The following is a 27510-nucleotide window of genomic DNA, read 5'->3' on the forward strand; positions in this document are numbered from 1 at the left end:
TTTTAATTTTTAGTGCTGACTTATATAATTGCTTTAGTGAGCAAGTGCCAGGTAACTTAAGTGCAATGTGTTACAGGTAACTTAAATGCAAAACGACAAACAGTAACTTTCTTTCAAGTGAAACAAGGAAATAAGTACAGTAAGCAATGCAGATATCACTAGTGAGCCACAGAAGCGCTGAGAAGCCGCGTATTAGGTGGAATTAGCGTTCCAGGGAAATAACAAGCAAACAAACAACAAGCTTATAAACAAAGCTATATTCAGCAGGCCTGGATCTAGTCTATGCTACAGCAAACAAGGTGTACCAATTTCAGTAAGATACAGTTCAAATATTCAGGCACTATAAACCTTTAACCAGAAATTCCCAGCTCAGAAGGGCAGAGTCCAGCCTCTTCTCCCACAAGAGTGCAGACCACAAACCTTCTTAATGTAAAATAACTGGCCTGAAGCCCAAGTGCCTAAACCAGAACTAATACACTTTAAGAATAACAGACACTGGGCTCTCAATCAGCAGTTCCCAACTTAGAAGGATGAAAGCTACCTGTCCTGCCACCACAGTGCATGCCACAAACATTCCTAATGTAAAACAACTGGTCTGAAGCCCAAGTGCTTAATCCAAAAGACTTAGAATGTCAGCTAAACTTTAATCAAGTTACTACCAAGCAGTAATAAACACAATTGAATACTTTAGAGAATGCCTGGATTAGTGCTCAAGTTACAGAAACAAAGCTAGATCCAGCAGGCCCGAATCCAGTCTATGCCACAGCAAACAAGGCTCACCAACTTCAGTAAGAAGCAGTTCAGATATGCATGCACTATAAGCCTTCAATCAGAAATTCCCAGCTCAGAAGGGCAGAGTCCAGCCTCTCCTCCCACAAGAGTGCAGACCACGAACCCTCTTAATGAAAAATAACTGGCCTGAAAGCCTAAGTGCTTAAACCAGAATTAATACACTTTTAGAATAACAGACACTGAGCCCTCAATCAGCAGTTCCCAACCTAGAAGGATAAAAGCTACCTGTTCTGCCACTACATTGCAGACCACAAACCCTCTCAGTGCAAAACTGGTCCGAAGCCCAAGTGTTTAAACCAGAAGGCTTAGAATGAGTTACACCAAGCAGTAATAAATACAATTGAGTACTTTTAAGATGATGCAAAAGTAAAAAAAAGTAGGTAGAAACACAAGTACAGTAAAAGCAGATTAAAATTTTTTTTTTTTTTTTTTCTGAACAAGTGCTGAGATCAAAGAAACAGATGTGAGTGCTGAAACTAGAAAACTGGCTAGTTATAGGGGAAAAAAACTAAGCTAGAAGGCTTCCCTCCAAAACAGAAGGGCTTGGGGGCTCAAAAGCCTACAAATAGTCTATACCACTTAACAGGAAAGGCAGGAAACAAGCTTAATTTTTTTTTCTGTTTCCCAGATGCTCTCTTTGTACATAGTAGGAGTGCCTGAAATCAGAATATGATCTCACTGCACTCAGTTGAGTGAGCAAATGAGATGGGCCCAGAAGGAGTATCCAAACACAAATTTACAAGAGGCGGGCAGCTGCAAGGCCACTAAGATTAACACCAAAACAAAAACAGGGAGGGTGGGTGGGACAAACTGAAGAGCAGAGTGAAAACTTCCAGTTCAGCTAAATATTCTTTCCACACAGTTAAAATCAATTTAAATACTGTATTTTTTGAAAAAAAAGCAGATAAAGGTACTTAAATTCTCTTATACGTCCAGTTGAATATAGCAAGTTGTTAGCCGGCCAAAGCTGAGGTTTTTAAGCAGAAAATATTTCACACTGTACCACTTAAATAGGCAAGGACAGGAAATCAAAGAATGTGACTACCCCCACACCTGTAATTACTAGCAAATAACAAAATTCAGCAAACACTGACTAACTACCAGTTCAGCTAATATTTCTTCCACACTGAAGAGCAGAGTGAAAACTTCCAGTTCAGCTAAATATTCTTTCCACACAGTTAAAATCAATTTAAATACTGTATTTTTTGAAAAAAAAGCAGATAAAGGTACTTAAATTCTCTTATACGTCCAGTTGAATATAGCAAGTTGTTAGCCAGCCAAAGCTGAGGTTTTAAGCAGAAAATATTTCACACTGTACCACTTAAATAGGCAAGGACAGGAAATCAAAGAATGTGACTACCCCACACCTGTAATTACTAGCAAATAACAAAATTCAGCAAACACTGACTAACTACCAGTTCAGCTAATATTTCTTCCACACTGAAGAGCAGAGTGAAAACTTCCAGTTCAGCTAAATATTCTTTCCACACAGTTAAAATCAATTTAAATACTGTATTTTTTGAAAAAAAGCAGATAAAGGTACTTAAATTCTCTTATACGTCCAGTTGAATATAGCAAGTTGTTAGCCAGCCAAAGCTGAGGTTTTTAAGCAGAAAATATTTCACACTGTACCACTTAAATAGGCAAGGACAGGAAATCAAAGAATGTGACTACCCCCACACCTGTAATTACTAGCAAATAACAAAATTCAGCAAACACTGACTAACTACCAGTTCAGCTAATATTTCTTCCACACTGAAGAGCAGAGTGAAAACTTCCAGTTCAGCTAAATATTCTTTCCACACAGTTAAAATCAATTTAAATACTGTATTTTTTTGAAAAAAGCAGATAAAGGTACTTAAATTCTCTTATACGTCCAGTTGAATATAGCAAGTTGTTAGCCGGCCAAAGCTGAGGTTTTTAAGCAGAAAATATTTCACACTGTACCACTTAAATAGGCAAGGACAGGAAATCAAAGAATGTGACTACCCCCACACCTGTAATTACTAGCAAATAACAAAATTCAGCAAACACTGACTAACTACCAGTTCAGCTAATATTTCTTCCACACTGAAGAGCAGAGTGAAAACTTCCAGTTCAGCTAAATATTCTTTCCACACAGTTAAAATCAATTTAAATACTGTATTTTTTGAAAAAAAAAGCAGATAAAGGTACTTAAATTCTCTTATACGTCCAGTTGAATATAGCAAGTTGTTAGCCGGCCAAAGCTGAGGTTTTTAAGCAGAAAATATTTCACACTGTACCACTTAAATAGGCAAGGACAGGAAATCAAAGAATGTGACTACCCCACACCTGTAATTACTAGCAAATAACAAAATTCAGCAAACACTGACTAACTACCAGTTCAGCTAATATTTCTTCCACACTGAAGAGCAGAGTGAAAACTTCCAGTTCAGCTAAATATTCTTTCCACACAGTTAAAATCAATTTAAATACTGTATTTTTTTGAAAAAAAGCAGATAAAGGTACTTAAATTCTCTTATACGTCCAGTTGAATATAGCAAGTTGTTAGCCGGCCAAAGCTGAGGTTTTTAAGCAGAAAATATTTCACACTGTACCACTTAAATAGGCAAGGACAGGAAATCAAAGAATGTGACTACCCCCACACCTGTAATTACTAGCAAATAACAAAATTCAGCAAACACTGACTAACTACCAGTTCAGCTAATATTTCTTCCACACTGAAGAGCAGAGTGAAAACTTCCAGTTCAGCTAAATATTCTTTCCACACAGTTAAAATCAATTTAAATACTGTATTTTTTGAAAGAAAAAGCAGATAAAGGTACTTAAATTCTCTTATACGTCCAGTTGAATATAGCAAGTTGTTAGCCGGCCAAAGCTGAGGTTTTAAGCAGAAAATATTTCACACTGTACCACTTAAATAGGCAAGGACAGGAAATCAAAGAATGTGACTACCCCCACACCTGTAATTACTAGCAAATAACAAAATTCAGCAAACACTGACTAACTACCAGTTCAGCTAATATTTCTTCCACACTGAAGAGCAGAGTGAAAACTTCCAGTTCAGCTAAATATTCTTTCCACACAGTTAAAATCAATTTAAATACTGTATTTTTTTGAAAAAAAAGCAGATAAAGGTACTTAAATTCTCTTATACGTCCAGTTGAATATAGCAAGTTGTTAGCCAGCCAAAGCTGAGGTTTTTAAGCAGAAAATATTTCACACTGTACCACTTAAATAGGCAAGGACAGGAAATCAAAGAATGTGACTACCCCCACACCTGTAATTACTAGCAAATAACAAAATTCAGCAAACACTGACTAACTACCAGTTCAGCTAATATTTCTTCCACACTGAAGAGCAGAGTGAAAACTTCCAGTTCAGCTAAATATTCTTTCCACACAGTTAAAATCAATTTAAATACTGTATTTTTTTGAAAAAAAAGCAGATAAAGGTACTTAAATTCTCTTATACGTCCAGTTGAATATAGCAAGTTGTTAGCCGGCCAAAGCTGAGGTTTTTAGCAGAAAATATTTCACACTGTACCACTTAAATAGGCAAGGACAGGAAATCAAAGAATGTGACTACCCCACACCTGTAATTACTAGCAAATAACAAAATTCAGCAAACACTGACTAACTACCAGTTCAGCTAATATTTCTTCCACACTGAAGAGCAGAGTGAAAACTTCCAGTTCAGCTAAATATTCTTTCCACACAGTTAAAATCAATTTAAATACTGTATTTTTTAGAAAAAAAGCAGATAAAGGTACTTAAATTCTCTTATACGTCCAGTTGAATATAGCAAGTTGTTAGCCAGCCAAAGCTGAGGTTTTAAGCAGAAAATATTTCACACTGTACCACTTAAATAGGCAAGGACAGGAAATCAAAGAATGTGACTACCCCCACACCTGTAATTACTAGCAAATAACAAAATTCAGCAAACACTGACTAACTACCAGTTCAGCTAATATTTCTTCCACACTGAAGAGCAGAGTGAAAACTTCCAGTTCAGCTAAATATTCTTTCCACACAGTTAAAATCAATTTAAATACTGTATTTTTTTGAAAAAAAGCAGATAAAGGTACTTAAATTCTCTTATACGTCCAGTTGAATATAGCAAGTTGTTAGCCGGCCAAAGCTGAGGTTTTTAAGCAGAAAATATTTCACACTGTACCACTTAAATAGGCAAGGACAGGAAATCAAAGAATGTGACTACCCCACACCTGTAATTACTAGCAAATAACAAAATTCAGCAAACACTGACTAACTACCAGTTCAGCTAATATTTCTTCCACACTGAAGAGCAGAGTGAAAACTTCCAGTTCAGCTAAATATTCTTTCCACACAGTTAAAATCAATTTAAATACTGTATTTTTTTGAAAAAAAAGCAGATAAAGGTACTTAAATTCTCTTATACGTCCAGTTGAATATAGCAAGTTGTTAGCCGGCCAAAGCTGAGGTTTTTAAGCAGAAAATATTTCACACTGTACCACTTAAATAGGCAAGGACAGGAAATCAAAGAATGTGACTACCCCACACCTGTAATTACTAGCAAATAACAAAATTCAGCAAACACTGACTAACTACCAGTTCAGCTAATATTTCTTCCACACTGAAGAGCAGAGTGAAAACTTCCAGTTCAGCTAAATATTCTTTCCACACAGTTAAAATCAATTTAAATACTGTATTTTTTGGGGGAAAAAAAGCAGATAAAGGTACTTAAATTCTCTTATACGTCCAGTTGAATATAGCAAGTTGTTAGCCGGCCAAAGCTGAGGTTTTTAAGCAGAAAATATTTCACACTGTACCACTTAAATAGGCAAGGACAGGAAATCAAAGAATGTGACTACCCCACACCTGTAATTACTAGCAAATAACAAAATTCAGCAAACACTGACTAACTACCAGTTCAGCTAATATTTCTTCCACACTGAAGAGCAGAGTGAAAACTTCCAGTTCAGCTAAATATTCTTTCCACACAGTTAAAATCAATTTAAATACTGTATTTTTTTGAAAAAAAGCAGATAAAGGTACTTAAATTCTCTTATACGTCCAGTTGAATATAGCAAGTTGTTAGCCGGCCAAAGCTGAGGTTTTAAGCAGAAAATATTTCACACTGTACCACTTAAATAGGCAAGGACAGGAAATCAAAGAATGTGACTACCCCCACACCTGTAATTACTAGCAAATAACAAAATTCAGCAAACACTGACTAACTACCAGTTCAGCTAATATTTCTTCCACACTGAAGAGCAGAGTGAAAACTTCCAGTTCAGCTAAATATTCTTTCCACACAGTTAAAATCAATTTAAATACTGTATTTTTTTGAAAAAAAAGCAGATAAAGGTACTTAAATTCTCTTATACGTCCAGTTGAATATAGCAAGTTGTTAGCCGGCCAAAGCTGAGGTTTTTAGCAGAAAATATTTCACACTGTACCACTTAAATAGGCAAGGACAGGAAATCAAAGAATGTGACTACCCCACACCTGTAATTACTAGCAAATAACAAAATTCAGCAAACACTGACTAACTACCAGTTCAGCTAATATTTCTTCCACACTGAAGAGCAGAGTGAAAACTTCCAGTTCAGCTAAATATTCTTTCCACACAGTTAAAATCAATTTAAATACTGTATTTTTTGAAAAAAAGCAGATAAAGGTACTTAAATTCTCTTATATGTCCAGTTGAATATAGCAAGTTGTTAGCCAGCCAAAGCTGAGAGTTTTAAGCAGAAAATATTTCACACTGTACCACTTAAATAGGCAAGGACAGGAAATCAAAGAATGTGACTACCCCCACACCTGTAATTACTAGCAAATAACAAAATTCAGCAAACACTGACTAACTACCAGTTCAGCTAATATTTCTTCCACACTGAAGAGCAGAGTGAAAACTTCCAGTTCAGCTAAATATTCTTTCCACACAGTTAAAATCAATTTAAATACTGTATTTTTTGAAAAAAAAGCAGATAAAGGTACTTAAATTCTCTTATACGTCCAGTTGAATATAGCAAGTTGTTAGCCAGCCAAAGCTGAGGTTTTTAAGCAGAAAATATTTCACACTGTACCACTTAAATAGGCAAGGACAGGAAATCAAAGAATGTGACTACCCCCACACCTGTAATTACTAGCAAATAACAAAATTCAGCAAACACTGACTAACTACCAGTTCAGCTAATATTTCTTCCACACTGAAGAGCAGAGTGAAAACTTCCAGTTCAGCTAAATATTCTTTCCACACAGTTAAAATCAATTTAAATACTGTATTTTTTGAAAAAAAGCAGATAAAGGTACTTAAATTCTCTTATACGTCCAGTTGAATATAGCAAGTTGTTAGCCAGCCAAAGCTGAGGTTTTTAAGCAGAAAATATTTCACACTGTACCACTTAAATAGGCAAGGACAGGAAATCAAAGAATGTGACTACCCCCACACCTGTAATTACTAGCAAATAACAAAATTCAGCAAACACTGACTAACTACCAGTTCAGCTAATATTTCTTCCACACTGAAGAGCAGAGTGAAAACTTCCAGTTCAGCTAAATATTCTTTCCACACAGTTAAAATCAATTTAAATACTGTATTTTTTGAAAAAAAAAGCAGATAAAGGTACTTAAATTCTCTTATACGTCCAGTTGAATATAGCAAGTTGTTAGCCAGCCAAAGCTGAGGTTTTTAAGCAGAAAATATTTCACACTGTACCACTTAAATAGGCAAGGACAGGAAATCAAAGAATGTGACTACCCCCACACCTGTAATTACTAGCAAATAACAAAATTCAGCAAACACTGACTAACTACCAGTTCAGCTAATATTTCTTCCACACTGAAGAGCAGAGTGAAAACTTCCAGTTCAGCTAAATATTCTTTCCACACAGTTAAAATCAATTTAAATACTGTATTTTTTGAAAAAAAAGCAGATAAAGGTACTTAAATTCTCTTATACGTCCAGTTGAATATAGCAAGTTGTTAGCCAGCCAAAGCTGAGGTTATCAAGCAGAAAATATTTCACACTGTACCACTTAAATAGGCAAGGACAGGAAATCAAAGAATGTGACTACCCCACACCTGTAATTACTAGCAAATAACAAAATTCAGCAAACACTGACTAACTACCAGTTCAGCTAATATTTCTTCCACACTGAAGAGCAGAGTGAAAACTTCCAGTTCAGCTAAATATTCTTTCCACACAGTTAAAATCAATTTAAATACTGTATTTTTTTGAAAAAAGCAGATAAAGGTACTTAAATTCTCTTATACGTCCAGTTGAATATAGCAAGTTGTTAGCCAGCCAAAGCTGAGGTTTTTAAGCAGAAAATATTTCACACTGTACCACTTAAATAGGCAAGGACAGGAAATCAAAGAATGTGACTACCCCCACACCTGTAATTACTAGCAAATAACAAAATTCAGCAAACACTGACTAACTACCAGTTCAGCTAATATTTCTTCCACACTGAAGAGCAGAGTGAAAACTTCCAGTTCAGCTAAATATTCTTTCCACACAGTTAAAATCAATTTAAATACTGTATTTTTTGAAAAAAAAGCAGATAAAGGTACTTAAATTCTCTTATACGTCCAGTTGAATATAGCAAGTTGTTAGCCAGCCAAAGCTGAGGTTTTTAAGCAGAAAATATTTCACACTGTACCACTTAAATAGGCAAGGACAGGAAATCAAAGAATGTGACTACCCCCACACCTGTAATTACTAGCAAATAACAAAATTCAGCAAACACTGACTAACTACCAGTTCAGCTAATATTTCTTCCACACTGAAGAGCAGAGTGAAAACTTCCAGTTCAGCTAAATATTCTTTCCACACAGTTAAAATCAATTTAAATACTGTATTTTTTTGAAAAAAAAGCAGATAAAGGTACTTAAATTCTCTTATACGTCCAGTTGAATATAGCAAGTTGTTAGCCAGCCAAAGCTGAGGTTTTTAAGCAGAAAATATTTCACACTGTACCACTTAAATAGGCAAGGACAGGAAATCAAAGAATGTGACTACCCCCACACCTGTAATTACTAGCAAATAACAAAATTCAGCAAACACTGACTAACTACCAGTTCAGCTAATATTTCTTCCACACTGAAGAGCAGAGTGAAAACTTCCAGTTCAGCTAAATATTCTTTCCACACAGTTAAAATCAATTTAAATACTGTATTTTTTGAAAAAAGCAGATAAAGGTACTTAAATTCTCTTATACGTCCAGTTGAATATAGCAAGTTGTTAGCCGGCCAAAGCTGAGGTTTTTAAGCAGAAAATATTTCACACTGTACCACTTAAATAGGCAAGGACAGGAAATCAAAGAATGTGACTACCCCACACCTGTAATTACTAGCAAATAACAAAATTCAGCAAACACTGACTAACTACCAGTTCAGCTAATATTTCTTCCACACTGAAGAGCAGAGTGAAAACTTCCAGTTCAGCTAAATATTCTTTCCACACAGTTAAAATCAATTTAAATACTGTATTTTTTTGAAAAAAGCAGATAAAGGTACTTAAATTCTCTTATACGTCCAGTTGAATATAGCAAGTTGTTAGCCAGCCAAAGCTGAGGTTTTTAAGCAGAAAATATTTCACACTGTACCACTTAAATAGGCAAGGACAGGAAATCAAAGAATGTGACTACCCCCACACCTGTAATTACTAGCAAATAACAAAATTCAGCAAACACTGACTAACTACCAGTTCAGCTAATATTTCTTCCACACTGAAGAGCAGAGTGAAAACTTCCAGTTCAGCTAAATATTCTTTCCACACAGTTAAAATCAATTTAAATACTGTATTTTTTGAAAAAAAGCAGATAAAGGTACTTAAATTCTCTTATACGTCCAGTTGAATATAGCAAGTTGTTAGCCAGCCAAAGCTGAGGTTTTTAAGCAGAAAATATTTCACACTGTACCACTTAAATAGGCAAGGACAGGAAATCAAAGAATGTGACTACCCCCACACCTGTAATTACTAGCAAATAACAAAATTCAGCAAACACTGACTAACTACCAGTTCAGCTAATATTTCTTCCACACTGAAGAGCAGAGTGAAAACTTCCAGTTCAGCTAAATATTCTTTCCACACAGTTAAAATCAATTTAAATACTGTATTTTTTGAAAAAAAAGCAGATAAAGGTACTTAAATTCTCTTATACGTCCAGTTGAATATAGCAAGTTGTTAGCCGGCCAAAGCTGAGGTTTTAAGCAGAAAATATTTCACACTGTACCACTTAAATAGGCAAGGACAGGAAATCAAAGAATGTGACTACCCCCACACCTGTAATTACTAGCAAATAACAAAATTCAGCAAACACTGACTAACTACCAGTTCAGCTAATATTTCTTCCACACTGAAGAGCAGAGTGAAAACTTCCAGTTCAGCTAAATATTCTTTCCACACAGTTAAAATCAATTTAAATACTGTATTTTTTGAAAAAAAGCAGATAAAGGTACTTAAATTCTCTTATACGTCCAGTTGAATATAGCAAGTTGTTAGCCGGCCAAAGCTGAGGTTTTTAAGCAGAAAATATTTCACACTGTACCACTTAAATAGGCAAGGACAGGAAATCAAAGAATGTGACTACCCCCACACCTGTAATTACTAGCAAATAACAAAATTCAGCAAACACTGACTAACTACCAGTTCAGCTAATATTTCTTCCATACTGAAGAGCAGAGTGAAAACTTCCAGTTCAGCTAAATATTCTTTCCACACAGTTAAAATCAATTTAAATACTGTATTTTTTTTGAAAAAAGCAGATAAAGGTACTTAAATTCTCTTATACGTCCAGTTGAATATAGCAAGTTGTTAGCCGGCCAAAGCTGAGGTTTTTAAGCAGAAAATATTTCACACTGTACCACTTAAATAGGCAAGGACAGGAAATCAAAGAATGTGACTACCCCCACACCTGTAATTACTAGCAAATAACAAAATTCAGCAAACACTGACTAACTACCAGTTCAGCTAATATTTCTTCCACACTGAAGAGCAGAGTGAAAACTTCCAGTTCAGCTAAATATTCTTTCCACACAGTTAAAATCAATTTAAATACTGTATTTTTTTGAAAAAAGCAGATAAAGGTACTTAAATTCTCTTATATGTCCAGTTGAATATAGCAAGTTGTTAGCCGGCCAAAGCTGAGGTTTTTAAGCAGAAAATATTTCACACTGTACCACTTAAATAGGCAAGGACAGGAAATCAAAGAATGTGACTACCCCCACACCTGTAATTACTAGCAAATAACAAAATTCAGCAAACACTGACTAACTACCAGTTCAGCTAATATTTCTTCCACACTGAAGAGCAGAGTGAAAACTTCCAGTTCAGCTAAATATTCTTTCCACACAGTTAAAATCAATTTAAATACTGTATTTTTTTGAAAAAAAAAAGCAGATAAAGATACTTAAATTCTCTTATATGTCCAGTTGAATATAGCAAGTTGTTAGCCCGCCAAAGCTGAGGTTTTTAAGCAGAAAATATTTCACACTGTACCACTTAAATAGGCAAGGACAGGAAATCAAAGAATGTGACTATCCCCACACCTGTAATTACTAGCAAATAACAAAATTCAGCAAACACTGACTAACTACCAGTTCAGCTAATATTTCTTCCACACTGAAGAGCAGAGTGAAAACTTCCAGTTCAGCTAAATATTCTTTCTACACAGTTAAAATCAATTTAAATACTGTATTTTTTTTGAAAAAAAAAGCAGATAAAGGTACTTAAATTCTCTTAGGCTGGGAGATTTGCAGGGCAAAGCACAGGGATCACAGAACATTTGCTCAACTTTTACCAGTGCAGAACATATTCATGGCCATGGCAGTGTACATCACTGTGGTGTTGTACACATATTTGTAGTGTCCCTACTGAGAAAAACAAAGAATATTCTCCACTTACCTAACTCAGAATGGCATTATGTTAACGCACTCTAATTCTTAACTAGGAAGATAAGATACCATGTTTATCATTTTTAAGTGTCTCTAAATGGGCAAGGTGCCAAATACCTGAGATGGACTAATTATCATGTCTTCAGAGAGGCTGCTGTGAGGAAAAAGTCATTATTTGTTCATTGTACTGCTGCCTATGTGAACTATTTTAGGATTGCTTCCATGACCCAAATGCTTGTAGGTATGTACCAAACATCATACAAAACTGAATAGTTTTTTTTACTCTCAACATAATTTTACCTGTGATGTTTATTGTTAGAATGAGGTGTGACTGTGAGTGATATGGATAAAATCAACAGATGTATAGAGACACTAGAAATCCTCAATGAAGTGGAAGCTTTTAATATTTCACAAAGTGATATGGATAAAGTACATCCAGCATTTATTGTAACTGGCACAATGACAGGGCAAAGTGACTACTTTATGAATTATTTTCCCTTGTACAAGGTTATTTCAGTGTACTTAATTTAGCATTTATTTGCATGTCTTTTGTATGAGTTCTTCTGTCAGTTTGACTTAAATTGCTAATTTCATTGAAACCTGTTTTTACCGGTTTCATTTTTTTTTTAATTCTTTAATTGTATGTAGTTGAGAAGGGATAAAATATTTTAATTGTTTGTAGCTGAGAAGGGATTCTTTAAATGAGTATGCCATTAACAATTTGTGGAAGTGGAAGTATCTTGCCCAGTGTGCTAAATACGTTGTATATATATATATATATATATATATATATATATATATATATATATATATATATATAAGGATAACACCTGATGACACTGCAGACTTATGTTCCTCATGTCAAAAGTCAGATGATCTGCTAACTATTACTTATAGTTAATCTATAGACTTACTGAAGGTGACTGCACTTGTGTAATTAGCACAGCTTGAAAATCTGCTGTTAAGTATATTAATGACTGACTAAGAAATAAGAGCAAGACCTACATCACGCATCAATTAAATGCCCAGTAAAGGTCCAGTTATGTATAATGAAAATAACAGGGCAGTGATTAACCCTGCATATTTACAATACATCTCAGTCACCATCTTACTTTCTGACGTCTTCCACCCATTGACTCAGAAGGTCAGGATGGTGCCTTACCCAAGTCACTGATGTGGTGTCAGAACTGCTAACCAGAGCAGGGTATGCCAATGGCATCAGACACCACCCTAGCAAGACTGTGACAGGTATCCATTTTATACTGGGACCCTCTCCATTCAGTAATTACTGTTTTCTCTATACAGCAGATGAAGAAAGATCTCGCCTTCTTTAGAGCACTACCCAAGTGTCACATTAATGTTATTCCCTTGGAAGTCATGGTTATTCACAAGGTAACTGATGTTGTAGGCCAGAGCTACAAAAATTATGAGGGTTCTGTCCTGTTAGAATGTACAGGTATCTTAGTACTAGCTGGGGGAGCATGTCAGTCCATTGAAGGCAATTTCGGTGAACACAAAGAAACCGAAACCAGTTCACTAAAAATGCCTTTCACAGAAAAGGAGATTACCTTTTTCTCCACTGTTGTGCAGCCTTGGAGTTGGTATATATGTTGTGCAGCTTTGGAGTTGATATATATATATATATATATATATATATATATATATATATATATATATATATATACAGTATCCTTGGGATTCAGCAAGCAGCCATGCAGGAATAAGCTATTCCTTTATTCCTGCACGGCAGGGACCATTCCTGTTCAGCATGGCAGCATGCCATGCATATTTATGAAGGCGCACTGCCATGCTCTAAAACAGACACGATTCCATGTACGAGCGCAAGGGGTGTGTCTGAGAGCAGAGCTCTCACAATACACACACTCCCTGCACTCCAGAATTGCCTTTTGGCAATTATAAATGAGCTAGAATGCTCGTAACACCCCAAATCCATCAGGAAAACAAAAAATCTATGGTCAAAGGCATAAGGGACAATAGTCCCTACCAAGCATACCTCTCAACTGTACAGATTTTCACATAATGCTCAGATTTTTGCCTCATATTTTTGGTGTGCTCCCCCTAAAATGTGTATCTTTCTGGCAAATAGCTGAGGATTGAAGTCATTAAATAATGACAAAACATTTGAGTTTAAGACTCCACACATCCTTCAGAAAATTCATGCTAATGTAAAACCTATTATTCTATCAACTTTTTTTTATGTTTGTAAGAGCGATATTTAAAATCTGTCCCTATTTGTCCCCCCATCATTTTAGGCTTTATCCAGATATTTTGCTCTAAGAGGTTGAGAGGTATGCTACCAAGCCAAAAGCTATTAGGAGAACACAGGTAGCATAAGCACATGGCACACACCTCCCAACCCATCAGAGTAAGGAATGTTGACAAAGCCAAAAGGGACAATTGTCCCACAAAGCAGAAAGTTGATAAAATAATAGGTTCTGCATTAGCAGGGATATTCTGAAGGGTAAAGATAAAATAACACAGCAAAACATTTATTTTTATAAATGCGATAAAGTTTAAGCGTAGCTGCATGGCTGTGCCCATTGCTTAGCTACACATAGTCCAGCTTAAACAGCACAAGAAGTTAAATAGCAAGAGACATCCAATGTAAGCAGTATTCAATAGTGTAATGGTTAGAGCATACGCTTTGCGAACAGCCATTCCTGGTTCGATCCACACTGTAATTAAATCACATTTTACATGAGAAATTAGTACATAAACATTTTTTTTAGTATTACCTACTAAAAAATATATTTGTTAACTGGAGTACTGCATTAGGTCCAGATGTGAGGTGTCAGTTTAATGAATTTGTGAAATCCGCATATAAACACACGAGCCCCATACAGTATAGGCACACATGAATAAATGTAATGAAAGCACATTGGGGGATGTCAGGGACTGTAAACAAATTTATAATACGTAATGAATGATGAATCAATGCCATACAGCAGATAGTCTATAAAATGAAAAATAAGCAATGCTAAGCATTGCACAGCTGTGCTTACCAGGTGTAAGCATTGTGTAAATATGACTGCTAAGCAATGAGTAGTCCAGCTAAGTGGATTTGCCCATTGGTAAGCAGTGCTAAACCTGTCCTTTTAAGCAATGCCAACCTTAGCTAAGCAGGTTTGCCCATAGCTTAGCTTAGTTCAGCATATTCAAAACCATTGAATCTCGGCCAAGGGTGTGGAATTGGCCTTATTTAAACCCCACAGGTGGGAATACAGCTCATAACCAGTTGCAGCTTCTTACTGCAGGCAGGATAGCAGGAGTTGGAGAGGGATTGCACTTATGGGCGCAGCGCTGGGGCATACAGGAGTCCAAGGTCATGGTAGGACTCATGGTAAAAAAACCATGACAAGAGACTGCTGCAGGGACAGTACCAGGGCTCCCAATATAAAGCGGAAGCCTGAGACCATCTCGTCCTTGATCTCACCAGTGCCACTGGTATCCCTCGGACTGGTGAGCAGGTCCAGCACCACTATGCTGACTTGAAGCGGAGAAAGAGGGAGTCTGCTAGTTTCATGTCATTGATGATGGTACTGGCAGGGTATATGTTCCCTTCCTCAATGTAGTGCAATCCTGGAGTTGGTAAACATAGGTGTGCTGGTGTGGGTGGCACAACCCTCCACTTTGGAGGGTGTGGGGTGGTGTAGAGCCGCACACAGTGTGATTGACAACTACTTAACCTGTTAACATAAACTGTACAATATTACAGCAAACTAAGCAGGGGGATATACACAACAATAACCCTACTGATGATGGCTGTGTCCACAACATTGACAGCCAACTATATAAACCAACTCCAGGATCGCTGTACAGCTATACAGTGGGGAAGAAGGCATTTACACATCTACTACTTGTTTTGATGGAATGAATTCCCACAAGATGATTCCTTTGAAATTTTAGCATTTGCCAGTCAGTTCTCAGACAGATGACCTCCTGGGACATGTATTTTCTGCAAAGTGAAGTAGATCCTTTCACATACACACACACTTACTTGGTCACACTGAGAGTAGAATCCCTAACTAGGTAGTTATTGCTACTAATGTGTTTGGCCTTAATTGCACACACCACACAACTTTTAGGATGAGGTGTGTCACAAGTTTCTTGTTAAGTGAGGAATATCACCAGACCTTGTACAGTATGGTAATGGGGATGTACTGAGTGTTAATGAACAACACATAGTATGACATACAGTCATATACACATTGACAAACACATAACAGTCATAGACACATCTGAGAGACCTAGGTTTATCGGGGCTAGCTACCTTGTTAGTAAGTCCATTCTGTTACAAATAATTTGCAAACAGCACATGCATCATTGGGCTGGATAGTGTAATCAGTTACCTGTATGGTTGATGATGACAGTGGTCCTCATACAGTGGACCTTTGGACATGTACTGAGGGTGTACCATGGTGTAAAGAAAGTATACCAAGCACCCACACCCCACATTGGATATTTTACTCACTGAACCCCATGATAATACTCTGACATACCCACAATCACACAATGACCAGGACTGCAATACAACCCTTGTCTATCTCATCAGTGCTACTACAGGGATATGCATTTATTGCACATGCCACAGAGATAGTAGGGTGGATGGTTTGTCATGGCTCTTCTAATGTCAGCAACATCACTATCCCTTATACTGTATGGCCAGGTGTATTGCATTCAGAGAATGTAGCCCTAGAATGCTGTATCCTACAAATATACAGACTTGCACACATACACACACTTGCCAGGACTCAGAGGGTAACCCATGCCTATCTACCCATTTGTTAAACAGTGTTGTGCTGGTACTGCAAGCTCCAGGTAGCCCATGGGTGAAGAGTGTAACAAGGTCCATTTAAGGTCCATTACAGCAGCAGCCATTTCTAACTATGGCAATGAGGGGGGTGTAGTGTGTGAGAAGGCCCTCAGGGTGTTATCAACTATAGGTTTACAAACACACAGACACTGTTATTCTCAGCAATGCACACTGACACATTTGTCAGTACTTGTGTCCATAGGTGCAGGTGTTCCTAGGTGTGTACCACAATATTATCCATGAAGAGATGAGAAGAGTAGAGGATGTGGGTACAGTGGTATTATGCCACCTGACATTTGTCAGCAGGCCATCTATCAACTGATCACATGTGAGTGATCCTCAGGGTGACAGTAAAATTCAACATCCGATCATCTGGTTGTCTCTTGCAGAGGGCCAGTGAGGTGCTCCAGTTGACATATATGCAACATATATTACATAACATGGCCAGTGTCTGGGTTGAAGACCTGTACCCAAGCTTGTTCTGTTGACTGTGATAGTCTAGTTGAGGTATCCATGGCATGTGATGCATACAGGGTGGGGTTTCCTAGCTGTAGCATTCATAACACAGCTGGGCAGACATGTCATTGTAAGTCAAGCATAGATTGCCTGTAAGCAGCCAAGATGGATACCTGACATCTGCACATCTGTACAGAGGACAGACAGAAATCTGCTAACCAACAGGTTATGCATTAGGATGAAAGTTTTGACAGATAGACATCTACACTGATAGGTATGCCATTACTACATGACAGCAGCCCTCAATGACATGTCCTATACACATAGTAGTCTATGGTTAATATCCACATATCAGATTAATATCCAGTAGCAAATATTTAATAACACACCACAGCTCACACACCAAGAACATGATAGTCAGTACTCAGAGTCCAGCTTTGCATGCATGGGTGTATGGTTCCAGTACTACAATCTGCAATCTACTCTTACTTGGGTAAGCACTGCTAACAGTAATAATGTAATGATACAATGCATGCAAGTGTGACTGCATATAACCTGTGATACTAACCATGTATGAAACATACAAACAGAAAATATTGTTGTACTAGCCATATGTAGTCAGGTGTTCCATACAGTGTACTCACACCCCTTGCTACTGTAATGACAGCACATGGAAGCATGTTATGTACATGGAATTAAATACACTTATTAAAGATGTCATTACCCTGCTATTTTATCAGACTGGAATGTGATCACTGGTTATCAGGGCTGAGCTATGATTAGCATGTGTAAGCATTGCTTAAATGTAAATGCTAAACAGAATTGTGCAGTGGTAAGTGAAGCTGACACAATGTATGTGGCTTTTCATTTAACCGTACGTTAGCACCACTTACTGTTGGGCAAATCCATGCAAACCCACTTAAAGCTGCTCAAAACTGCCTTAACCACTCTGTATCCAACAGTCCTTGTTCTGCCTAGCAATAAAACAAACAGCCCTTGAACCCAGGACCACATACACTATATTCACAGCAGTTAACCACTAAGCCATCACAGCTGTGAAAATGTTTGTTGCTTTTTCAAATATATCTGTCAGTACACATACTGAATAGTAGTGAACAACTGCTTTGACTTCTACAGTTGTGTAGTACTTGTTAGTGAAAATAGTGTTGAATCAGTATGTTCTTATATCTAAATATACACATATCAGATAAATATGGTGAGATACATCTGGGAAGGTATATACAACACCCATGTTTACACATAACAAGGATATGGATATATATATATATATATATATATATATATATATATATATATATATATACATATATATACATGTACATACACACATATACATTTATATATATATTTATATATATATATATGTATATTTATTTATATTTTATATATATATATATATATATATATATATATATATATATATATATATACACATACAACAAACCACTGAAAGTGCGCGGAACATCAAGGTGCTTGGAATTCTAATATACAGTATCAAAAAAGCATCCAGCACTCCAAATAAATCTAAAAACCAAAGTGGTGAGAAGTTTATTAGGCACCTGCCCAACAAAAACACAAACCAGCAACCGGTTTCGCTCTAGGCGTCCTCAGTGAGTGCTGGATGCTTTTTTGGTACTGTATATATATATATATATATATATATATATATATATATATATATATATATATATATATATATATATATAAATGCCATCCCATAACATGTAGTGAAGTCATACCTCAGCACCTTTTAGTACAAGGGGATGTAATGTAAGTATTGCAGGTATAAATGTAGAATGTTGCTACAGTTGCTAGAGTAACAGCGGCTGTGTTAACAGACATGTTGTGTGGCAAGTCACTTCTGATACTAACATGTATGTCAACAGTTACTGACAGACATCATAAGATCATCATAGTGAAGTAACCACAATCAACAGAACATGCTAGAGGGATAGGTTCATAACCCAGAGACTGCCCATACTATGGAATAGACTTCCCATACATGTCAAGCAGAGCACCTCACTGGCCCTCTTCAAGAGAGATCTTGATGAGTGGATGGGAAATAAAAATTCACCCCGGGGATCACTCCAGTGGCTCTACTGAACAGAGGCACTAGGAACTAAGGTTGGGTGGCTCGATGCCAGGGTAATCCTATGGGCTAGGCTTGTAAAGGCTCCATGGCCTCTAGCCTAATACACACCTATGAACCTACCGCACAAATCACAGTAATGATCCTGTGGAATACAGCAGGGATGTGACCAATAAACATCTACAGTCTGACACAATCTGGTCAGTCCAGAGGTATACACAGAACTCCTTAGTGCAAAATGTGTTGACCAAGCCTGACAAAGTGGATGTTTACAGCCATGTGAATGGGGATATCAGAAAAATACTGGAATAGATAAGCTCACACAGTTGATGCATTTACACACTCCTGTTTATCCTAACACATATTAACCAGAGGAACAGAGGTCCTACGTCCACATACTCCCCACTAGTTAGTGACATACATCTTTACAGCATCCCACTGCTTTGTCAGAAATACACAACAGTTATGGTGGCCCAGAAACAGTACATCTGACATATATCTGGACATAACATCACACTGGGTAAATACACTGAGCTGCTAGGCACTGTGCAACTTACAGGCAGACTGTCACAACACTGACCCAAGTTTCCTTTGGGGGAATGCACATGTACTTGCAAATATAGCAGGCACTACAGGCATGTGACAGCATGCAGTAAAAAAAACACCTGTGTAAAAGTGCATTCCCACAGCCAATCTGAACACAGTCACAGTCACAGTATGGTAAGCCTAATTAATAGTACAGTATATGGACTATATGAACAAAACCATCCTCATATGTGCCACTCACACACTAACCATACATATACTGGGCCAATACACAGTGTAGTCTGATGCCTGAATGTGGTATGGGACATGTGTCAGTCTGGCCCTACATACATGTACATTGATAGGGTGCCATAAACTGGAGCAACATGGAACATCAGATAGAACAGGACCAAGAACAATGACATCTACCACAGTCTGTAAACAGGGCAGCTAACATATTCACAATACACACTCTGTCAACAATCACCATAAGAACACAGACCTCACTACTGTACAGACTGCAACAGAATGTCCAGGTTTTGTTTTCAAATATAAGGCCTACTATACATAACATGTCTAGCAGTCTGATATCTCACTGGCTTCTTATCAGTTATGATGTCAGTAAATAATGATGTACTGTATATATGCACCTCTTACTGCAAGACATATGGACAAAGGGTGACAGACTTGGGGGACAGAGGCACAAACACAGGGCCAATATTGACATGTTGCTGTGATAAACTGAGAAATTTCCTGGTGTAACAGGGTTTGTTGTGACATATGTCTTCTGAGGGATATGAAGTCAGTAACACATGGATGTCACCATGTACTGACTGCAATCCTCAGGGTATGCTACTGCATTTCTAAAGATAGGAAATGTGTGAGTAACACAACACATGTAGGACTCCAAACACTGGCCAATCTGCAGATAGCCCTACAGGTGAGAGTTTCCTCAACCACATAACACTGTTATGCCAGACTTTAAATCATATAGAACAGCCATTTACACACAAACCCTGTTAAACCAACATTACTTCAAATGTAGAACAGCAATACTTACATTCTGTCCCCATGTCTGGAACATCCCCCTCCTGTTGGCCTGTCTCCACAGTGTATATTGTAAGAAGTATTTCCAACTACCCTCTGTGATGCTGTTTGTCAAACACCATAATGAAGTCCTGCTCACAATGAAGGAAAAAGGCCAACACCCACATGAAGTGCTTAGTTATAGAAGTGTGTTTCAATGCAATTGGCTATAGGAATGATATCACAGCTGTTTCACATGCAATTAGCAAGTGGAGGACTGCAATTCATGCACAGGCCATCAGCTGATCACGAGCATTACTTACAAAACTCAAGCTGCTGCCTATGCAAAACAGATGTACTTTTCCACATCCACCAGACAGGGAGAGAGAGACAGAGAGACAAAGACAAAGTAAGAAAGGAAGGGAGCAAGACCCAAGCATGTTTGTGTATGGTCCGTGGGTGAAGAGTAGTATCTGGGTATTATAACAGTTACCTATATTGTTTATTAATCCATACTGTCACATAGTAATTGCACATGGCTGTACACATTTATGGCTGAGGATTGTCTACAACAACCTCTACAGTGTTTGAAAACTGTTGGCCTTGTAATGTGGACATTGGGACATAATGTTCCTGAATATAATTGTTACTACGAAAAAAGATGACAAACCAGTGAAATAAAGCCTCGAGCCCAAACAGAACCTCACCAAGCGATTAGTTCCTTAATGCAATTTTTATTATTTTCACAAGACAAAGCAGCGTTTTCGCTACACACAAATGGTAGCTTCTTCAGAGAAAATGTATTAGAAGTAAAAACACACTCTTAAATAAGTAACGTACTAATACTGTGGTTACATCACTTCCTGGCTAGATCGGGTTTTGATATTTTAAAGTACCAGCAACACACTAAGTTAATAATAAAAGCAACAGGTGAATAAAAACAACAACCTAAACTAAAACATGAATGGCATGATTTAAACATCAGCAGCTACTTGGCTTATTAAATCAATATTAATTTGGTCAGGCCACTTAATAAAAGGCACAAAATCTGAATAAAAAATCTGTTATAACAGAAAACAAGCAGAAGCTACTTTTAACTAAAACTAGAATGTATTTACAATTTTAAATTTTGTATCAGACTGTGCCAAGTCTAGTTATATACATCAAGCGATCTAAAAACATGCATAAAAAATGAACCTATTTATATTATCTGACTTTTTTTACGAAATATCAATCCATCCAAAAGCCCTAAAGGCTCAACTAATGTATGTTAGAAAAAATCTTAAAAGGAGATAACAGGGAAATCAGACTGGTCAATTCACATAAATTTGAGTGCGCTCAAAGGCGATTCCATGAGGCTCCAACCTTCCAGAAGGAAGGTTGAGGCCGAGTGCCTATTTTCCTTATACAAGAAAACCCCTTCAAGTAAAAAGGAGACTATGTGTGAGCACATTAGAATCCCTATAAAGCTGACCTAGCAATATGAAAGGGAAATGAACCTCAAAGTAATTTAAAGAATTGAATTCAAATGGATGAGCTACCTCAAATAAGATTTATATTTTAGGTAGGCAGCAATGTTGCAACTGTCGTTGAGACCTGGTGTATTAAACGCGTCCAACTTCAGTTGCCATAGCAATTCACAAGTTTCTAATAAAATAGACGTAGGCCCTCCTCTGATAGAGTCAGTAATATGATCAATGCCCATGAATGAAAAGGAATGTCCAGGACAGTTTACTATATGTTTGGCCAAGGCATTCTCGCACTTCTTATTTTTGATGGCATAATTGTGCTGATAAATGCGGTCCTTAAACCTTCTGTCGGTCTTGCCGACATAATATACTGGACAGCAGGAACAAAACGCTACGTAAACAATAGATTTTGTGCTGCACGTGATTCTATGGTAGATATCAAATTTCTTCTCCTTAATGGAAAATGAGCTGCCAGACTTGATAAAGGGACACTGGCTACAGAAGCCACATGCAAAAGATCCTTTTGTCCTACTTTGAATTTCTTGAACATGTTTTTTTTTGCAGTAATTCTTTAATATTCTTGCCTCTTTTATAGACTGTTCTAGGTTTAGGTTTATCTCCAAGTTTTTCCACCAGCAAGGGGGTACTGGAAATAAAATGCCAATTCTTATTCAATATTTCTTGAATCAAATAGGAGTTGATATTGAAGGTAGTGATAAAACGACATGGGTATTCATTTGAATATTAAAGAATTACTGCAAAAAAAACATGTTCAAGAAATTCAAAGTAGGACAAAAGGATCTTTTGCATGTGGCTTCTGTAGCCAGTGTCCCTTTATCAAGTCTGGCAGCTCATTTTCCATTAAGGAGAAGAAATTTGATATCTACCATAGAATCACGTGCAGCACAAAATCTATTGTTTACTTAGCGTTTTGTTCCTGCTGTCCAGTATATTATGTCGGCAAGACCGACAGAAGGTTTAAGGACCGCATTTATCAGCACAATTATGCCATCAAAAATAAGAAGTGCGAGAATGCCTTGGCCAAACATATAGTAAACTGTCCTGGACATTCCTTTTCATTCATGGGCATTGATCATATTACTGACTCTATCAGAGGAGGGCCTACGTCTATTTTATTAGAAACTTGTGAATTGCTATGGCAACTGAAGTTGGACGCGTTTAATACACCAGGTCTCAACGACAGTTGCAACATTGCTGCCTACTTAAAATATAAATCTTATTTGAGGTAGCTCATCCATTTGAATTCATTTTTTTAAACTATTTTGAGGTCCTTTTCCGTTTCACACTGTTAGGTCAGTCTTTTAGGGATTCTAATGTGCTTACACAAAGTCTCCTTTTTACTTGAAGGGGTTTTCTTGTATAAGGAAAATAGGTACTCGGCCTCAACCTTCCTTCTGGAAGGTTGAAGCCTTATGGAACCGCCTTTGAGCGCATTCTAATTTATGTGAATTGATCAGTCGGATTTCCCTGTTATCTGCTTTTCTGATATTTTCTAACATACACTAGTTGAGCCTTTAGGGCTTTTGGATGGATTGATATTTCGTAAAAAAGTCAGATAATACAAATGGGTACTCTTTTTATGTATGTTTTTAGGGCGCTTGATGTATATAACTAGATTTGGCATAGCTTGATACTAAATTTAAAATTGAAAATACATTCTAGTTTTAGTTAAAAGTAGCTTCTGCTTGTTTTCTGTTATAACAGATTTTTTATTCAGATTTTGTGCCTTTTATTAAGTGGCCTGACCAAATTAATATTGATTTAATAAGCCAAGTAGCTGCTGATGTTTAAATCGTGCCATTCATGTTTTAGTTTAGGTTGTTGTTTTTATTCACCTGTTGCTTTTATTATTAACTTAGTGTGTTGCTGGTACTTTAAAATATCAAAACCCGATCTAGCCAGGAAGTGATGTAACCACAGTATTAGTACGTTACTTATTTAAGAGTGTGTTTTTACTTCTAATACATTTTCTCTGAAGAAGCTACCATTTGTGTGTAGCGAAAACGCTGCTTTGTCTTGTGAAAATAATAAAAATTGCATTAAGGAACTAATCGCTTGGTGAGGTTCTGTTTGGGCTCGAGGCTTTATTTCATTGGTTCCTGAATATAATGATGTAGCAAAACCTACCTTGCAATGGATCCTGTCAGTACACAACCACCCAAGCACACACAGGATATTGATGACACACACTTACAATTACTGAGTTTCAAACCCCTACCTGGCTATATATTGCTATTACAGTGTTATTCAGTTATTGCACATGCCATGGAGCTTACATGGTGGAAAGCTGTCCAAAGGTATCTTTGAAGGTGAGTGACATCAGCAACAGTGCTAAAGGAGGGATAAGGGAAGTGTAGTAAATGTGAATATCCACAAAAGCAGGTATCAGCGAAGATACACACACACACACACACAGACACAGATACACACACACACACACACACACACACACACACCACACACACACACATTATCATAGATGGCAGGATCAAGATTAGAACTCCTTCCTAACTAGTTTGCTACACTATAGTATTACACAGTTATCTCAAGCACCACAGAGCTTATATGGCTGATACATGGCCAAAGGGTTATTTCAAGGTGAATGACATCAGCAGGCCTGCTAAAGTCGGGCAATGGGAGGTGTACTGATTGTGAATGGCTTCAAAATCATTAATCTCTACACACACACACACACACACACACACACACACACACACACACACACACACACTTGCCAGTACTGAGATACATAGGTTCATTGCATCACAGGTGTGTAGTAGGTGAATGGGCCTGAAGGTTGTACAAGGCTAGGCAAAGGGAATACCTTGGCATCAGGCCACATGGCAATGGTCTCCAGTGTGGTTCATGGGTGTAGTCCCTGGAGTGTTCCCCAGAGGTGGGTTTTGTATTCACCATCCACTCATCTGGGTTACTATTGTGGGTGGCCAGTGATGTGCACTGCTTCCTGTGTATGTGATCTATATTCCATAAAATGGACAGTGTCTGGGTTGTGCACATGTCCCACACGCATGTTCTTTGATGTGTGGAAGTGTACTTGAGGTCTCTGGGGCATGTTGCATGGACAGATTGTTTTCTTCTAATGTAGCATTCCTGACCTCATTTGGTGAGACCTGGCTATTTAACTGAAGTCATGCTTGCACCTACATTGACAGCATGATACAGGTATTCAGTGGAGTTAGTGGCGTCTGTCCATACAGGGCATGTGTATAAGGCATGGTATTCCCTTTGTGGGTTACATTTGCAGACTCTACAGTTGTTGAAGGCATCCAGTGGGGAACATAGCAAAAGGACCACTGCAAGCATTTATTTGCCTATTGTAGGGATGGAACAGGGTGCCATGTCCTTTTACTTGCTGGATAACACACAGTCAAGAGATGTTACCCATCACAATACTTTCTGATGTCAGTGGCGCTGTTGTGGTCAACGGGCATTTAGTTCACTGTAATCACACAGTGGTTACTATCTGTGGCCAATATGCAGGGAACTACCAATATAGTGGTTGTTGCATGTTTGTGTATTAGACATGGGTGGAGAGTGTTCTTTGATTAATACAAGGGCTGCTTATATTGTTCACCAATGCATAATGTCACATGTATGGCTATGGATTGTCTACACCAGCCTCTCTGGTGTTTGACATCTGTTGTCCTTGTAAGGTGGACATTGTGACATATACTAGGTCCTCAACATAATAATTTAGCAAAACCCACCCCACAATGCATCCTGTTATTACACAATCACCACAACCTCCACACAGGATACTGATGACAGACACATTCACACTTACCAGTACTGAGATTCAAATCCCTACCTAGTTATGTACTCCTACTACAGTGTACTGCAGTTATCACTCGCACCATGGAGCTTGTAGGCTGGATGCTGTCCCAAGGTACTTCTAAGGTGAGGAACATCACCAGCCCTTGTAAATACTGGCATTGGGTGATGTAGTATATAAGAGATTCCAAAAATAATTTTACCCTAAACACACATTTACATTGGCCAGGGGTGAGGTTCAATGCCCTATATAACAATCTTTACAGACCATTATGTTATGCATTTACCACATGTACCATTGACTTGACATGGTTTAGGGTTGGCAACAGGTACTTCTAAGGTGGATGATATCTGCAGGACTGCTAAAGTTAGGCTCTGAGATGTGTACTGGGTGTGAATGGGACACAAATCTTTGAGGTACACACACACAAACACGCCCCACAGATGAGATTTAAACTCATTCTTGTGTAGCTACTGCTACTACATTATTCCGCATTTATGGCACACACCACATAACTTATTGGACTGGCTCGTGTCCAAAGGGGAATTTCAAGGTGACTGACATCAGCAGACTTGCTAAAGTAGGGCAATGGGAGGTGTAGTGACTGTGAATGGCCTCAAAATCTTTAATCTCTACACTCACATCCACAGAGTTTCACAGCTGCTATGTCTGGGATTAGAGCTCCTACCTAACTAGTAGGTTACACTATAGCATTACACATTTATTGCAAGTACCACAGAACTTACAGGGCTGATAATTGTCCAGATGGTTATTTTAAGGTGACTGACATCAGCATGAGTGCTAACATGGGCAATGAGAAGTGCTGTGTGTGTGAATGAGCCATAAACCATTCCTCTGGAAATACACACTATACTGCTCAGACAAGCTCCACGTGGGTTTACAGAGTGGTCCTAGCAGCAGGGAACTCAGAAAAGTGACTACCTTCTGGATTTAAGTATCTTTGCTTTTTTTTCACTTGAAATAGCTTCTGTAGCTTACCTTGAACTAGCCTGAACGTTTTTTTAACTGATTGCTGCATTATTTTAAAATCTGCACTTAAAGTTACATTTTAGTCGAATTTGATCGAAAGTTTGCTTGTTTGTTTGTTTAATTTAACTGTGGAGGCTGCCCACTAAAGTGTGCTAGCCTGTGTAACTAATTTATCACTGTTTCTGCATTTTCTGTGTGTTTCTACCAAAAAACCAAAAAAATAATCCTTGTTTTCCCGCCTTCCTCGACTAGTTTAGACCAGTTTACAGGCATTGCTGTATTCTGGGCTGTGGTGTAGTTCCTGTGTTGTCCATTTCCTTACTTGGATAGAAGGAAGTTTCTTTGCTCACCAGTGGGAGTGGGGAGCCTTGAGCAGCCTACCTGTCCTTGGGGGAAGTGACCTCAGCACAAGAAGCTGTAGTAATTGGTTGTTTGGGACCATTTCCAGCTCTTTTGTAGTTCACTGTTTAAAATCCACCTCTGGGCATTTTTTTCTGGCTATACTGCTCAGACAAGTTCCACGTGGGTTTACAGAGTGGTCCTAGCAGCAGGGAACTCAGAAAAGCGACTACCTTCTGGATTTAAGTATCTTTGCTTTTTTTCACTTTAAATAGCTTCTGTAGTTTACC

This window comes from Protopterus annectens, chromosome 11.part0 (assembly GCF_019279795.1).
Source record: "Protopterus annectens isolate FY-2018-M chromosome 11.part0, PAN1.0, whole genome shotgun sequence".
Lineage (NCBI taxonomy): Eukaryota > Metazoa > Chordata > Ceratodontiformes > Protopteridae > Protopterus > Protopterus annectens.